At 37.5% G+C, this 17,202-nt stretch overlaps 1 long non-coding RNA gene across 2 annotated transcripts; it reads left to right on the top strand.

The window, feature by feature from the left end:
• The first annotated feature begins 59 nt into the window (after nucleotides 1-59).
• LOC106945612 (uncharacterized) lies at nucleotides 60-10,280 on the top strand. Of its 2 annotated transcripts, none has more exons than XR_001424598.1 (2): nucleotides 60-2,726; nucleotides 8,281-10,280. It is a non-coding gene; the product is annotated as an uncharacterized LOC106945612 (long non-coding RNA). The 2 variants fall into 2 exon arrangements; XR_001424597.1 differs by having other exon boundaries at nucleotides 2,393-2,717.
• The last annotated feature ends 6,922 nt before the right edge of the window (nucleotides 10,281-17,202 follow it).

Raw genomic sequence — 17,202 nt, 5'->3', positions numbered from 1 at the left:
GGGGGATTTTGACATGTCTTTTCTACTGTGTGAAACTTTTAATGTATTTCTTGTTTCTATGTCATTTTCTGTACCTCTGTTCTGTAGTTAGCAGGCTTACTGTTGAATATTTAAGGCTTTTCTTTCCCTTTATTAGTCTACAAAGCTTTTCATGAACAACCTTGCTGCTCCCCAAGCTCAGAAACAGATGTAGTTGACTTCGAATTAGTCACCAGCAGTGCTTTATAAGTGTGAGGCACTGCTGACACAGCCGACTCACACTTCAGCTGGCTGTTTTTACACTACACATTCGGTGAAAGGGCACAAGCCCATTTTCCCCATGAAAACATATATTTATACACTCTATGTACTGTATAGTATGTTGATTGTCTTTGCAGGAGTAATTACACATTGCACGACTTGTATTGTACTTTAAATATGTTGTACTTCTGTGTTTTTTGTGTGTAGAAACCCAGCGACAGTTCTGGGATTCCTTGACTCAATTATTTTTCTCATCTCCTGCAATTATACGACAATCTGGTATACTCCTTGTGGAGGAAGCAGTTGCAGGTGTATGGATGTACGCATCTAAAGCTCTAGTTAGTTGTCATTAGGGGTATTATTGTATGAATGCGTAAAGCTTCATTCAGCTGCCAGAAACCTTTCCACAAAGAGAGTGCGTTACATTTCACCGCAGCTAAGCAGTGACGAAACTGCTAGGAAGTATATATAAATTAGAGAACTCTGGACTTTTGGCCAATTAGCCTTTTCCCTCTCCTAAAGTTTTCTTCACAGCTTCCAGTCTGCCTAACAATCAAATCCCTTGCACAAATGAGCCGACCACCTAAATCCATATTATGCTGTCGACCTTCTTTTTATCCCCCTAAATACCACCCAATCAGCTTCAAGGTTTTCCTAGTTATATTATTTGTTCATTACGAGAAGGTTTCTCATTCCTCACCTAAATTAAAGTAAATAGTGCAAGGGTGGCACTGCACTCGTTCTTCCTTTCCTTTTATTAATGTCATTGATTGGACTCTATTTGGAGAGAAGGCGACTGAAAACCGAATGAAAATGTTAAAAGTCTCGTTCAGACAAAGAGTGAGTGTGGTCGCTTCAGAGAAGACTTCTTCAATATCCGCAGTCATTACACGGATGGTTGTGGACTGCATAAAACAATCAGCATACCCAGAAAGGAAACATTTCATAAATCTATACATACTCTTAATCAGAAATTAATCAAAGTTTGCGGGGAATCTTACATCGCTTTCACAGACTTCGGGTTCCCTCTCAGATGTGAATGAACTTGCATCACACGCTCATGGCTAGATTATTGGTTTCTGCCCAATGAATTTTATGTTTGATACCTCAACTTGACATTCCTGCTAGGCACTAACACCACAGTGCTCACAGATGAAAGCAGCGGCAATGGAAGGCATCAAACATGAGGTGTGTTCGCTGTGCTGTTTGCTCACCCATTCTTCACCTTTCATCCGCCGAGAGCATGAGCGCTGAGGTCAGGCTTTTCCACTCGGTGGGTCGGAATCAGGTTAATGGAACCCACACTTGTTTTAGTTTGATATATTTACTCGCAAATTGATGGCAGGGCATGTCCCCTAACTGCAGCATGTTAGCGTGAACAGATGGAGTTTGTAAAGTGAAACCAGCCATGCGTTATTTGCCGTTCCTCTATGTCTGCACCTGCTCCTATTAACCCGAGCTTTAGCTATATGTGTAGAGGTGGTACATAAGCAAAGAGCAGGCAGGTTGCTCTTCAGCAGGGAATTTCAACACACAGCAACACCTGTTGTTTTTTTTTTCTGTAAAGTTAGAGAGCCTTGCTCTAAAGTTAGCTGACAGATGATGTTGGAAATATTACTATATGTATTGACCAAACTTAAATTAGCTTGCTATTTCTGTAAAATTGAAAAATTAGTTAAACTATTAATGCATTGAAAATCATAGGTATTATTTACCCTTATGAAATGCTGCATTTGCCACATATTAAACTCCAGCAGTGGCTAGAAATGTGGGGTCTCTATTTATTTTCTGTATTTTGAAGCAACAAAGTTTCCTTGTTTGTTCTATTTTCCTTCCTCAGAAAGAATGTGCTTGTTTTTTTGATTAGCTGGGTGCAATGGGCTTTTGGTGCCTTTGTTACACCGCAGTAATTAGGCTGTCACTCAGAAACCAGATGGCTGTTGGCTAAAATGGGAAGTTTTCAGATGAGACTCCCGTTTAGTCTCGTTGTTGTGGTCCCAGAAAACATTACTATACATAAGCGTGAATGCTAAGAATATTGTCTTCATATTTTCCAGTTTCCTGTCAGTGTATCTGTTTAAAGCTCTTTAAAAAAATATATAATTTTAAGTTTATCCCTAAATGTTTAAATATTTAAAGGTATAATTTCAGAAACCCAAGAAATGAGAAAAACAACAATACCTTGTATTACAACTATACATGATTGAGTGAATGACTAACAGGTCCTTAACCAACCACAAAAATATCCCACCACATTTTTACCACTGACCACTCCACTGGTGTGGATCTGAGGCGGATGTTCAGGTTGTTGTTTACCTTTTAAATTAACTGACATAGCATCTTGCTCGTCTCTGTCTTTCCCAAACAGATTGTGTTTGAAGGAATCCGAGGCGCAGGCTTTGAGGGAGATATCGCCATTGACGATGTGTCCATCACCATAGGAAAGTGCAAGCAGGAGAACACGGTAGCCAACGCAGGTAAGACAGGTAAGATGTGACTGATGGGATATGACTGGTGCCCCAAGTGTGTGTGAAGAGAAATGCTTCTGAACATGCATAACAATTTTCACTAAGACAGCCAGCGCAGCATGTGTTAAAAGGTAGACAATTTAATTTAAGCTGAAATAATATTAGCTAACGCATAATATACAGACTGAAGAGAAAGAAAAAGTTTCTTTCTCTTTAGCTTTTAAGAGAAATAAATACCCGTTTCAGTGTATAGAGGAAATAGAGGAAATATTTTTCTTTGTGTCTTTCCTCAGCAGCAATTGTTTCACCCAATTTTACCTCTGTTTTCATTTTCTAATTTGTCACATCACACTCCTGCTGCCTTCCCTATATTCAACTTCATTATGCCTCACCTCTCCTCCTTGCTCGATCTTCCCCTCTGATAAATGTTTGCCTCTGCACACCATGCCTCATGTTGGAGAGGTTCAGTTATTTACCCTTCGGCGTGAAAAGGAAATGAAAGAACACCATTTGTTAAAAAAGTTTTTCTATATATATAAAATAAGTGTAATTTCAAGATTGTAAATGACACAGAGGTAAAAAAAAAAAAAAAGACAACTTTAAACTGCTAACACATTGTTTGTGGTTTTTAGGAAGAATTTCTGTAAAAGCTGACTCATAATTTTATGAATGTTACATGAATTTTATTTGGGATTTCAGTTTGCAACTAAGCCAACAAGCTGTAAAAGCTTAATTTTATTGTCCTTGCTTTATCTTTGTTTTCATTTTGCATTGACACAATTTAGGTAACAATTTAGGTAACTAATAGTTACCTAAATTGTGTCAATGCAGAATATTGATTAATTCACTGGATTATTACCTATTTTTGACCCAGCACCAGTACCAACATATAAATCAGGTTCTCACTAACTCTTGGTCACATTTAACAATATTTATTAGTTTCACATTTTTGTGCTACACGTTGAGCCATTTTGCATTATTTTAGCACAGAGTGCTATGGGTGGTGGATATGGAGGTAGCACTAGTGTGTACCTCACATAAATTTGCACCTGCACACATAAGACTTCTTCTGTCTAGTAATGATTTTAAGAAAAAGAAAAAAGCCACTTGATGAACTGAGATTAAACTCCTAAAACAGAAACACGGCCGTTATCAAGCAACTTTACCTTGAGGGTAACACACACACACACGCACACACACACACACACACACACACACACACACACACACACACACACACACACACACACGCGCGCGCATGCATGTTTGTGTGGCTATTTTTGTGGGGACTTTCCATTGACTTCCATTCATTTCTACAGCCTAAACCTTACCTTTACCCTTTTCCTAACCCTAATCATCACATACCTCACCCTAACCCTAACCAAAACTCAATTCATACCTTAGTCCTAACTCTGACCCCTGACCCAAAAGCAGGGTTTCCCCTTGTGGGGACCAGGCTCAGGTCCCCACAAGGAGCAATTGGTCCTCACAACGTAGTATATGTCAGGAAAATCGTCCCCACAAGGTATTACAAACAAACGCACACACACACACACAACACAGTTTCAGCAAAACACTTCATGTCAAAGTAAGCATGCGGAGTGACACAACTAGCCTAAAGGGTCAAAGAAAGAACAAAAGGTCAAAAACATAGAGAGACTAAAGTGTGTGAATCCACATGCTTTAGACTGCTAAAATGTGGTCAGAAGGATGGGAAGTAATGCTTTGTTGGTTCTGAAAAATTTGAATCCAAGACTCAAACTCAGAAACTATTTTATAGAAAGTACAGGCTCAGCACTGACTCAGCTGGCTTAGTCCATGCCGCCGCTGCTTTTAGTGTTCCTGTCCTCTTAATTCTTTTAAACTTGTGAAAAATACAGGCTAACAGTCAAAGACGCTAAATAAACCTCAAGCAGATCAAAAGGGCGGCAACTCCAGGAAGAAGTGAGACGTGTGATTTGAGTATTACAGCAACAAGCTTGATTTTATTCAGCAACATGTGGTGGGAATCTGCAGGGCTTTGTTAACTTTTGCTTGGATTTGTGACAGAGAAAATATCAGAGCCACAAAATCATCTCGTAGCAGCAAAAAACATGAATGTCAATGAATTATTAACAACTTGTGTTTTCTTTTTAAACCTTTTGGAACGTACTGCGTGAGATGCATGTGTATGAGCACGCCTACAAGCCTGTGCTGCAATGTAACACATATGTGCATGTAACAACACTGGCGGATGGTGTAAATAATAGATGATGGCATAAACAGGAAGAGGAAAGCTCTTGAGCTCAAAGAGTGTGCATGTGCGATTGTGTCCTGCGGGTTCTTTGAGACTCGCATGGCACAGACAGATGGGTAATTATCAGGCGGGCGACACGAAAGTCTTTGCCCTTGCAAGAGACATACGTATGTCTCTTGCAATGTTACCTGCATTGGTTCTGCAAGGTAAAATAAGTAGCACATAATGAGTTTTCAGCACATAATGAAGTAGAAAGGAAACACAATTAAAAGAAGGTAAAATAACATGATGAATACAAGTTGCATCTCATGTAGTGAGCCTTAAAAGCACGAGTTCTGACCTTGTTTCTCCCGTCCAAAGTTCCTAAATAGGCTTAAGTACAGGTGTTGTTTTCCCACTGGGACTTTGTTTGCCCCATAGAGACCGATGCCATTCTGCCTCCCCCTTTTGTGGGAGAGGAACCAAGCTCAGTCGTGTCCCCCATCATGGAAAACCAAGCTGTGTCTCACGCACAAACCACACAAAATTCCGCATCTAAAAAAGATTCACCTGCAGATTTTATTTTTATTTTTTGAAAGGATAGTCTGAAAGTGTTCTGCTGGGCTGACATTACTTTCAGCATCAAGCACAGTCTCCAGCTTTGTGGCTGAAAAAATGTTGAACAGTCCGGTTATCCTGGCCTGAGTTATGATTTCCCAGGCCAACAAGTGGTCGGCATTTTGAACTTCAACCTGACCCAAATAAGCACACACCACATGCTGTGTAAAAATGACATAAAAACAAATCAAAACCTAAAGTTTTTCCATTTATTACCGCTATGAATAAGCAGCCTACATTTAACAATGCTCACATTTATATCAGGTTAACTGAGTGTATACACAAGGGACTCTTGTGCTAAATGAAAGATGATTGCCTCTGACTTATTTAGTGCAACTCCAGCTGCACAAATCACAAAGCTCCACCTGGCTTATGTTGTTCATGGATCAAAGGAGATGGTAAAAGAAAATGGTACCTTTACAAAAAAAAAAAAAAATGAAATCAATCTCTCTTAAGTGGCTTTTTATCAGAATTGACATTTCCAGTAACACGTAAGACTTTAGTCTACATTCTTACGAAGGGGTGGGAAACCTTTACAGCCAGAAATTTTAGAAATCCAAAATGTTTCTGGCACAGCTTCTCTGAGTCAAAGTGACTTTGTAAGTAGATCATGTGTCGGTAATATAAATCGTTTGTGATATATTTAAAATACACATATAGTGTTGAACATGGTAAAATCCATACTATTTGCTGATGATACAAGCAGGGAGAATTTTCTGAAGCTTTTGGAGATGATCCCCTCAGAAATGGAAATAAATTAAAGCAATTGTTTGGCAAAAAAAAAAAAAACAAAACCTGTCATTAATTGTACAAAGAACTAAATGCATGCATATGCAAACCACACTATTCCAGCACAATGGTATACATAATATACAATTGAGCATTTCAATTGGACTTACAATGTCAATCAGAAAGCGTAATGAGGAATCAAAATAAACGTGCGTTAAAATTCCAAATGAAGACTTGAAAGACCGAAGAAATACCATCAGAAATACGGACATGATAAGAGGGGAACAAAAACTGCTAATTTAAAGGTAGTGATGAGTAACTCACACCTGGTTATTGAGTTGCTCAGAATAGATTTCTAGATGAAATAGACCAACAGTAAGAGAATATGTGACTTTATAGAAAGTTAAAACAAAAAGACCACAAAGCTTTCAACAGATTTCTGCACTAACAATAAATAAATAATAATAAAAAAAACACTACAAGACTAAATGGTCAAAATAAAAAATCCATTGATCCTAACAAGAACACCAGATTCTGTTTCAATTTATTGTCCATCTTCTGTGCTACAGGAATGTGGAGTGCACTGTTTATTGATCTAAGCTTTATTATAGATATTGATTTTGTGCCTGAGGGATGGACAGTTCTTATGAAATCGTATTGATTTTGGAATACACGACACACTCTTTTATTCATAAAACTTTGTTGAAGTAGGTAACAATTTTAATTTCTTTATGAAGTCTATACTGTTTGTGTAGTAGAAGAGATGATGGCTGGTAAGAGTGTATAACTTTGAAAGGAAAATAAGATTTTAACATTGTAAAATAAACTTCATTTGATCATGAATGTCCAGCTGACGGTTGAGTTTAAAATCATGTTGAACAACTATTCCAAAAAAAAAGATTAGAGCTATGGACTAATTTTAATGAGTCTGGAATTTGTTGTTTGCTCTTCTATTTTTTTACTGGTCCTTTTCATTTCAGCTCACTTTCCTCATCCAAGAAACACTCTATTTATATTTTATGACATCATCATCATCATCATCATCATCATCATCGCTGCAGAACTGATAAGGAAATGTTAGTCCATTTAAGCACATCAGTCTTAAACTCACCAAAAACACTCCGTCGGAGGAATTCATGAGGAATTGCAGCCTCCTGTCTTTGACCAACCAACTATTTGCTGTTATTTTGCCCTGGATTTACAAAACAAATTGCACTAAATACATGCAGGGGCAAACAGTTCAGGAGATGGAAGCAATTTGCACCTACGTTTGCATCAGCTATACAGTAGTAGTAATGAAATAAACCATTTTGTGAGATACAAATGCTTCTTTTTCCTGTTGTTTTTGTTACTTTCATTAATCCAATTATTGATCTTATGAGGCATTGCTCTAAACTTTAAAAACAAGGAGAATGACAGATTCTTTATTGCCTCTGTGTTCCACAACTCACATGGATTGTTGTAACAAAGTTAGTTAATTTAATTTTCTATAACTTTTACTGTCTTCTGTAATTAACGTTTATATGTTGTGTCATAATTTGCGAACTATTGAGCACACCTGAATATAAGCCACACACACTATTTTTGAAAATCAAAAAGTGTGCATAGCCGCATTGTACTATGAGATATAAGCATAGAAAGATTTTGTATTTTTTTTAACATCTAATGAAATACATACTGGTAATATAAACACATACATGCATACCTCTATCTCTGGTTTTTCAAACTAAATTCATATGTTGTACTTTCTGTAAATGTCAGCAAACTGTGCAGAGACATCATGTGCTCGCTGAAGCTATTTTAAGAGCAGTTATGCCTCTAATTTGAGAATTTAAATCATTAATAAACTAAAATTTGGCCAAATGTAGCACCTCCAATTAACTATGTGAACACACCTTATAGTGTTTTGATTCACAAAAATCATTTAAACTGTTCAAAAGTCAAGTGTAAATGCACTGCCTCTTTGCATAAACTGATATGACTTTTTCTGTTTTTGCCTTCTTCCCGTAGTTCTTATTGGAGGATCACGGTCACTCCCACTGGCCAGGTGGCTGACCTTTGGCCTCTCCTGCTCCCTCTCACTCCTCTACAGATGATGAGCACTTCCCACCAGAGCACCACCACTTGTCTGTACTAACAGACACTGCCCTGACTCGCGCTTTTTAAATTCCCCTTTCTCCTCCTCCTCCTCCTCTCTGCCTCCTCTCTTGTACATGTGTCGTCACTCGTCGCTCCTCCTCGCTCGCTGTCATATTCCTCCTGCCTTATATCGGTTCCATTCCTATGTCACAAAGATCTATCAGTTTGTCAACTTTCTGTCCTCCTCTTTCTTTGACTGTTGCAGCATTTATGCTCAGAGTATAATCATCTGACTCACAATCTGTATTAAGGGTTGACATACTTGTAGAAGAGTAAATCTTTCACCTCAAACACTATGATAGGAACACCTTATTCATATTAGTGTCTCTTTCTTGCCTTTCTCTGTGCTTCATCAGCCTTGTTTGTCCATGTGCATCCTGTTTGTAACCATCCACCCTCCCCTCCAACCACCGTATCCCACACTCCTGGCGCCCTATTTCCAGACACAGCAAAGTGTCGGACACGCTACCAAAGATGACAAAGAACCTGAGGGAATAAAACGAAAAACAGGGATTCCAAAAAGAAAAGTGAGAAAAGAAGCAGGAGAATATAAAAAAAAGGGATTTTTTTTTTTTTTTTTTTTACAAAGACTGCCATCTTTTTGCATCGTTCTTTGGGGTAGTTGGAAACTACTGACAAAGAGATGAAGAACCACATGAATGAATCAAGCAAAAATAATTGCTTGTGGAAAAAGGACGCATATAAAGAGGATGATGAAAGCTGGATGCCCCGAGTAGCCTCTCTGCTTGCCACAAAAGACAAACCTCAGTGCGGACTATACGTGTACATTTACCTCTCTATATACATACATATATATATCTATATATTAAATATAACAAAATTTAAACTAAAAGACTACAAGGACAATGGAGGACTGTAGTAAGTAAAATTAAAGAAGCACAATGTTTATACTACTCTGTTGTACCTTTGAGTTTTATTTCACTTCCTATGTGATGTTGCAGTCAAATCTTTTCAATGTTTTTGATATTTTGGAGGGTTTTTTTGTTTCGCCATATTAAGGATCAACGACAATGAGTAATAAAGTATTATTATATTCATATCTATACGATGTAGAGAGGATGATTTATGGTCTTGAACCTGATCTGAGCACCCAGAGGGAATACACACATGACTCAAGCCATCTGGATAGAAACCACAACCTTTTCTTTTGCACCAACACTAAAAGATACACACCTCTAAACATACATTGCACAAACACACACTCATCTATCCTTGTTGCCTTCACCGTAAACCCTGCAGAAAGACCGCTTCTTGAATAAAGCAAAAAAAGAAAAGAATGGTTGACAAGATTTTAACGACTATATTGATGCACTTGTTTTTGTAAAAAAAAAATGAACAAATGTTTAAATTACTAAATAGAAGCAAAATTCCTGATATAAAGAAAATTAAAGTGTTGGAAAAATATTAAGAAAACCCTTTTCCCTGATTTCTTTTTAACATTTGATGCTATGTATGGATATTTCACAGCAGGATTTCTGTCTGCCAGGTGGTGTGTGTAGATTGCTTTAGTCCGGTAGTTGTGTCTTTAGATTAATCAGATTTCATAATTCCATTTACATGATTGTTAAATTTAAGCAATCTGAGCGTCATATATCAACCTCAATGTGCAGATGAACCAGTTAATGGAGGCGTAATCCATCTTTTGTTTAATGTTACTTAAATTGAATGCCGTTGTGGTTTGCTGTGCCATGCTTCGTCTTATCTAAAATAACTGTCAGCTGTTAAACTTATTTTTAATGTGTTTCTGTATGCTGATCACCTTCATTGCCATGTATATTGCATGTGAACCTGTCTGTTCGTTCCTGTACTCACTTCTTACCTGTGTCATGTTAACATTGAGTTGATCATTACATTTTTTTTTTGTCTTCATTATTTTTTTGAGTTTTACGGAGCTACGTTGTTGTTTTTGTTGAAGGATAAGCAGCACGTAACACACAGGCGCCGTGTGTCTGTGAAATATCGACTTACCCATTTATGCTTGTTTGAGCGTATAAGAACACATCTGTAAGATCCCAGAGTGTCAACATTCACACACATTTAAGTTTTCAGGGGTTTCAGGGAACAGAAATGATTTGTGCATTATCTTATCTGACTATATCCGTCTTATATGAGCTTTTAAGAAAATACCTCTTGTTTTGTAGTAACTTTTAAAGAGTTGTTTACTTGGGGGATTAATTCCAGGTTAAGTTGTTCATAAGCAGTATTCCACGCTGATGAGTACACATTGCATATGTGTGTACTTTATACTTGGCTGCAAGTATGTTGATGGCATATAAAGCACCCATATGCATGACATCTCCTCATGTTAACTGTCCAGCCATTCCTCTTACTGCTTAGGTAGAGTGGTGAAAGTTTATGGTCACAGTTTCTGAATGCGAGCATGACGCTTTTTGAAATTATTAATGGTAGTGCCACATATGAGCCTTTATTTTGGTTTAATCAATAGCAAACACACTTTTTTTTTTTTTATAAAGTTTGTGACAACTTAAAACTTGAGTTTAAAAGAGAGGCAACTTCTAAAAATGGTCCTTTGGGAGAACATTGTTGGAAAGGAGACATTTAATCTGATAGGGGAGATAATTTCTTTTTTTTTTTTTTTCCATCGCAATAAAATATCGTAAAACATATGAAATAGAACAGTGGTTTCATTCCTGTTTAAACAGCTAAGTCATAAATGTGATTTTTATGGGTACGTACATTTTCATCTTTTCAAATTAGACATTTTTCAGTAGTTGCTTAGAACTTAAGTAATAGTTCATAAGAATGTAATTAAGCCTGTAGCAGAACTGTATTTTGGGCAACAGGAGGGTTCCATAGATGTTCCGTAATAAAGTGACATACTAAAAATTTCATATATTTATTAGGTGACACTCATTTTTTTCAGTAAAGTAAAACAAACCTTTGTCCCTTTGCACTCAAACGTTATAGCATAAAAAGCATAACTAATTTTTTTTACATTCTGAAGAACATGAAATTTCCCTTTGGTCTATTTTGTATAAAAACCAAAATAATATTTTATTGCTTCACGAAACAAACTTTATGATTTGTGTAATCTTCTAAGGAATTGTCTGGTTGCTAAAAAAAAATACATAAAATAGGTGGGATCAAATGTGTTAAATGAAGTGATAAATCTAAAGACAGGAAACTGAAGAGTGACTGAAATGTTACTGTAAAACCTGGAAATGACAATGAGCAGTTTATTCTTTTATTTCCTAGCAGGTTCTGAGAGTTTAGACAGATTTTTATTAAATAAAAGAACCAGATTGTTTGCATTAGTGGCCTGTCTTTTGCACATATTTTTAGCAATATGCTGATTAATTCATTACCACAAACTTGCATGTGCAGTCATTTACAAGTAGAGTCCCACTATGCACCAAATTGTCAAGTGGTGAAGGTGACGCAAGAAGTTGAAGTTAATTCAACACGTTTGTTTTATAGTAACATCTGAAACAACTTTAGTCCATTTTTATGTACGTGGCAACCTGGGATGGATCCATTCACAATTTTTGTTTTCTCTAGTTACTTTCATTTCACCAATAACTGTGTGGTGATAGTATTTCTCTTGGCCAAAGAAAATGTAGGTTGCTCAGATGCAATTGCCATATATTTTTAACATTTGACACAATTGTCCTTCTCCATAATTAAAAGAAACCTAGCATGTTAGTGAAGCATTTTCTTGCTTAGGACTTCTGCACAGCTCCTTTGTCCAGTGTTAGCCTTTGTACATACTTTTATACGTGTCACTCCTAAAAGGCCCTCCGGGTTTTTCTGCAGTTGACCAGTTGTAGCCTAAACTTTAATAACGGTACAGGCTGTGCACATTAACTACATCTGTTCCATTGTAAGCTTACATTTCATTGGGTCGAGCAGAAGCAGCAGTTAAAAACACTGTAATAACACAACTGCATACATGCCAGCATGGCCCACTTTGATTTGTGCAAAAAAGTTTAATGGGAGCAAACAAGGAGCTTCAAAGCGATACGCCTTAAAATCCTTTATACCGCATTATTTTTCTTAATGACTCAAGAGACTGTTTCAACCTACTGTGAAAACCATCGTCTTCACATTGGGTTTAAGGAAAGTGTTTGTTTCTATGACAATACATCCAGAAAGGTTTTCACGAACACTTTTGACAATGTAATTTGGAAAGTAAGCATTTAAAAGGAACGTTTTCTGAGCAAAATGAGACAGAGGGAACAAATGATGCTGCATATTGTATATTTCTGTCAAATACATAAGTATTTAACATATTCACAACATGACAAAAAGGTTTGAATAAATGTCAACCAAGAACTTGTCCTTGTCATTTTTGCCGTCAGTGTTAAAATGGAAATGGTAAATCCTTTATCTATAAATCGTTTATCACCCATCTGTCCATTCAGACAGCAGGTCAAGAACTAGATCCTAGATAGTTTGTTCCCTTTTAACACTTATTAGGTCCTCCTGGAGTGTGCCACTTCTAGAAGGGCTGTACAGTGAGTAAAATACGGAACGAACACTTATGTCTTTAGTCATGGTGTTTTTGTGCTGATGTTTTCTCTGTTGTGTGCTAAGTTATCCTGAGAACACAGCTTTGACCTGACCATTCTCCCAGTGCAGTTTGTGCATAGAGGCCGTTGTGGTTGAGTGCAGTAGTTATTGTTTTCATGGGGACAACTGTACCTGCTATTTCCAGGCATTTCTTAAGCATTTTGTGAGCTTTTGGTCTTTCTCTTGAAAACCAAAGAGAAATCATACGAAAGGCACTGAGCTGTTGATGGCTGATTATGAAATTGTTATTTTCATCATTTCTGGATTATGGAACAAATGGCGTTCACTGGAACATTTAGAAGTTTACAAATGCAGCTGTGACCATTTTCATTCATATATATTGCAACAGTAAGACTTAATTGTGAAAGGAAGCTTCCACAATTAAGTGAAAGTTTTCTTTCACTTAATTCCAGCTCAATGTTAAGCTGGAGATATTGTCGTCTCATAGCAGCAGGAAAGCTTTGGCTTTCTGTGCAGTTTTGCACACCATTTTCTTCATGTGTTTTTGTGTAACAATTTTTATTATTTTTGGATGTTGATTACATGGCCTGACTCCTGATGTGAATGGTCTCATTGGACTTAAACTGAGAAAAATGTTGCCATTAATTTAATTATTTTTTTATTTGTTTTTTATATCAATATATGAAAAAGCATCTAACTGATTGGGACGTCTTATTTTAATAACTGTACTCATCATTTGAATGATATTCAGCTATTCCACTTCTCCTATACTGATTCACCTACATTTAAATGAGACACACTGCAAAAAAATTAACATTACATAATATCCTCTAGTGTTGTTTTTTGGGGGGGGGTTTTTCATGATCTGATTTCTTTATGACTAATTTCAGGGTCATTAGCAGTCTCAGCAGAGGTAATTTTATTCTGAAAGGCTACAAAACCATTTAGTTACACATACCTTTCTATTTTCTAAGTACACAAGTCATGTTTTGAATTCTTTTAATGGATTCTTTTTTCTACTTCTATTGACATTTGAATAAAATTCTATGTCTGGTGTTTTTAAATTTCATTTGGCAACATGCTCACAATGTGACATTCCACAGTAATTAGGCTTGTCATAATCTGATTCTTTGCCTGCAGCAAGCTCTATGCTTGTTTATTCCCGTAAAAGATAGATTAGTTTCACACATTGTGTTATTAGCACACGATCTTTCCAGCCTCCTCTGATCTTGCCCTTTTTTCTTTAATCCCAGTAACACTGAAAATGCAACAGTCTTGTGTCATATGGTAATAAAAGCACCACACACAACAGCAAACTGCTGTGCTGGGTGATCTGATCCTAAAATGTATGGGTTTTTTTTCTTTGCCTTTTGAGATCATTGCTTTCATTCAAGTTCACATCACAACAGGCAGCATAAATCCGTTCTATTCGATTTTTCAAGGCTGACACGTTCTGCATATCTTATTGTCTATATGAAAAGCAGTGGCAATGACTATCTGAAAATTTTTCTGAAAAATTCTAGGATTTCCAAATAATAGCTACTGAGACGACAACACACAGGAACATACAGGAAATGACAGTCCAGTTCAGCAACAGTTTCATACATGAGGTAGGAGACATTGTCCATCATTAACGTCATTTTAGCCAAAGTCCTTCTGTATCCCACCACCTGGTCTGGGTCGAGGCGGCAGCCTAGCACAGAACTGGCCTTCCTTCCTGATTAGTTTATTTAACTTCTTCCTCTTAGATAAGTTGATTAGCCACTACTTCAACATACAGTGTTGTCCATAATGCAGCCTGTGATGCAGTCAGTAATGCTGTCATTATTCTCCCCATGAGGACAGAGAGCTCTTTCCACACAGTAGAGCTGCAACTATCTATTAGAGCTTCCTCAGACGATCTCTTCACTGTGTGTGTCACAGCTGGGTCTCTGTCTACGAGAGGTTTATACACAGGCTGGAGATGAACCAGGTTGTGATCTGAGTCCCCGAGGAGAGGCAGAGTCGTGTTGGTGTACACTAGATCCAGCGTTTTGTTATGTTTGGTGTGGCAGGTGTTATAATGGGTGAAAGTGGGAAGAGTGAAGGAAGGAAGGAAAGAAATTATTAAAGTCACCAAAGATTAGAAAGAGGCCTTGTTAGTGCTGTCTTTGGAGTCTGCTGGTGGTTGTGTAGAGCGGTGGTCCCCGATCCCCGGTCCGTGGACCAATTGGTACCGGGCCACGCAAGAAATAATTAAATATTTCCGTTTTATGTATTATTTGAGGCTGGAAGATCTTTTATTTTGAAAATCCTTTAACCGGATTCTCTTAGTTACTTCTGCGCCAACACTGAGCCCACAAGCAGCAAAATGAGTAAGAAAAGGATTAGATGTCTTTGGAAAGTTTCTTTGCAAAGGGGAAAAGGCCCAGAGAAGAGACAGGAGGATGGATTTATCCCGGACCGGTAGGTGAGTCAAACATTACAAGTCGCTCTGTGTAACATGCGGCGACAGGTGTTATGCCCAGAAACGCATGCCTGCCCAAAATTTCATCCCCTCTCGCGGGAACGCGCATCGCTCTAATCTCTCGCATATTGACGCGAAAACGGACTGAAATATGACCGAAGAGGAAATTTTAAAGATATAACACCGGTCAGAAAGACGCATTTAGTTCAGTGTCCATGAGATGACATTCAGAAAGGTGAATAAACCTTTCTGAATATCCGGTGTTATATCTTTAAACCGGTGTTTAAAGATATAACACCGGTCAGAAAGACGCATTTAGTTCAGTGTCCATGAGATGATATTCAGAAAGGTGAATATGTTTTTTCATAATTAACATTTTTAACTGAATAAACATAAACGTATATAATAACGACCTTCACATATAATAATAAACATTTCCACATATCATCTCTGATATCCACTGGACTCCCAGTTGCGCGATATGTCAGCTGTTTGGGATTCCCCTCTGTTCTTACGTCACCGTGCTTCCTGATTGGCTACCTGTCACATTCAGCAGGTTGTATTCTCGTTCCCAGTCAGGGTAAACCCCACAGGCTGCGATAAAAAGGCCAAGACAACCCAAATTAGGAATATTCCGGATTTAGCGGGAACACCAACATGCAGAAGCCTTATCTGACGGTTCACCCTCGCCCCTCCCCCCGGGCCGCAGCAAAATTTTCCAAGTCTTCACCGGTCCGTGGTAATAAAAAGGTTGGGGACCACTGGTGTAGAGGACATCACAAGCTGTAGCGGCATTAGCCAAGGGCAGGACATAAGCAGTTGTTAAAACTCCTATGGTACAGCTAGCAATCCAATGCTAAGTGCTTGGTACAGCTAGCAATCCAATGCTAAGTGCTTGGTACAGCTAGCAGTTCAATATCTGTATTGCAGAGCAAATTCTTAAGAGACGCCGGGAGACAGCAGGCTTTCATTGAGCAACTGTTTAGCTGGACTATAGTTAGACATTAATGCAAAAGTGCAACAAGCATGGTCTTTTAACTGGTGTCCTAGATACTAAGTATACTGATCTTAAATTTGGAAATATGTATTTTTAGGCCTATCGGCTATGTACCATTATTGCACAGAATCGCTGAATGTCAGCAAATATGTTCCAGGAACTCAGAGCAAAGCAATCTGTCTTAAATGGTCTTGCTTCTAAGAATAAGTTCTTCTTGCCTCCTGCAGCTGTTTCTAAGACTGTAGCCTGAAGCAGACAGAGAGAAGTGGGAACAAAGACAACAAATATAAAACATAGGTAAAGACAGAGGGCGGGAAAGAACGATGGTCCAAAATTGTCATGCTAATTATATTATGAGTATTCAAAGTATTTTATGTGTCTAAAATGTTGGTTATTCTTTAGTTGCACTTTAATAAATGTGGTGGCATCTAAGAAATAAAAGTTAGGTTTATCTTTCCTCTAAAATATATATGCTTTAAAGAAAATGTCTCCAGCTCACACTAACACATGTGTTTGGTTTTTATTTTCAGTTTCAAAACTTTAATAGGGGAAGCCACAAATCCCAAACCAAATTATCAATATGATACCAAGGTACAATACATATTAATTTTTAAAATACAAGAAGGAAGAAAATGTTCAGAACATGCACAATTGGACACTTAGCATTCACATGTTATAGTCTGTTCTGTACATGCTTTACACAAATCAACTCCTGCTCATCTCCATGAGCTGTTTTCCCTGAGAGAAAGAGAAAAAATAAAACAGAAAGTTTAATTTAAAATAAAGGCCTCACTGTGTGCATTTCTCTTTAAGGACTAAGAGACATTCTGTCATGGTT

The sequence above is a fragment of the Poecilia latipinna genome, unplaced genomic scaffold (assembly GCF_001443285.1).
Source record: "Poecilia latipinna isolate Pla-1442-1.1 unplaced genomic scaffold, P_latipinna-1.0 Scaffold152, whole genome shotgun sequence".
NCBI classification, from domain to species: Eukaryota; Metazoa; Chordata; class Actinopteri; order Cyprinodontiformes; family Poeciliidae; genus Poecilia; species Poecilia latipinna.
The sequence above is the reverse complement of the archived record's forward strand: the minus strand, read 5'-3'. Positions and strand labels throughout refer to the sequence as shown.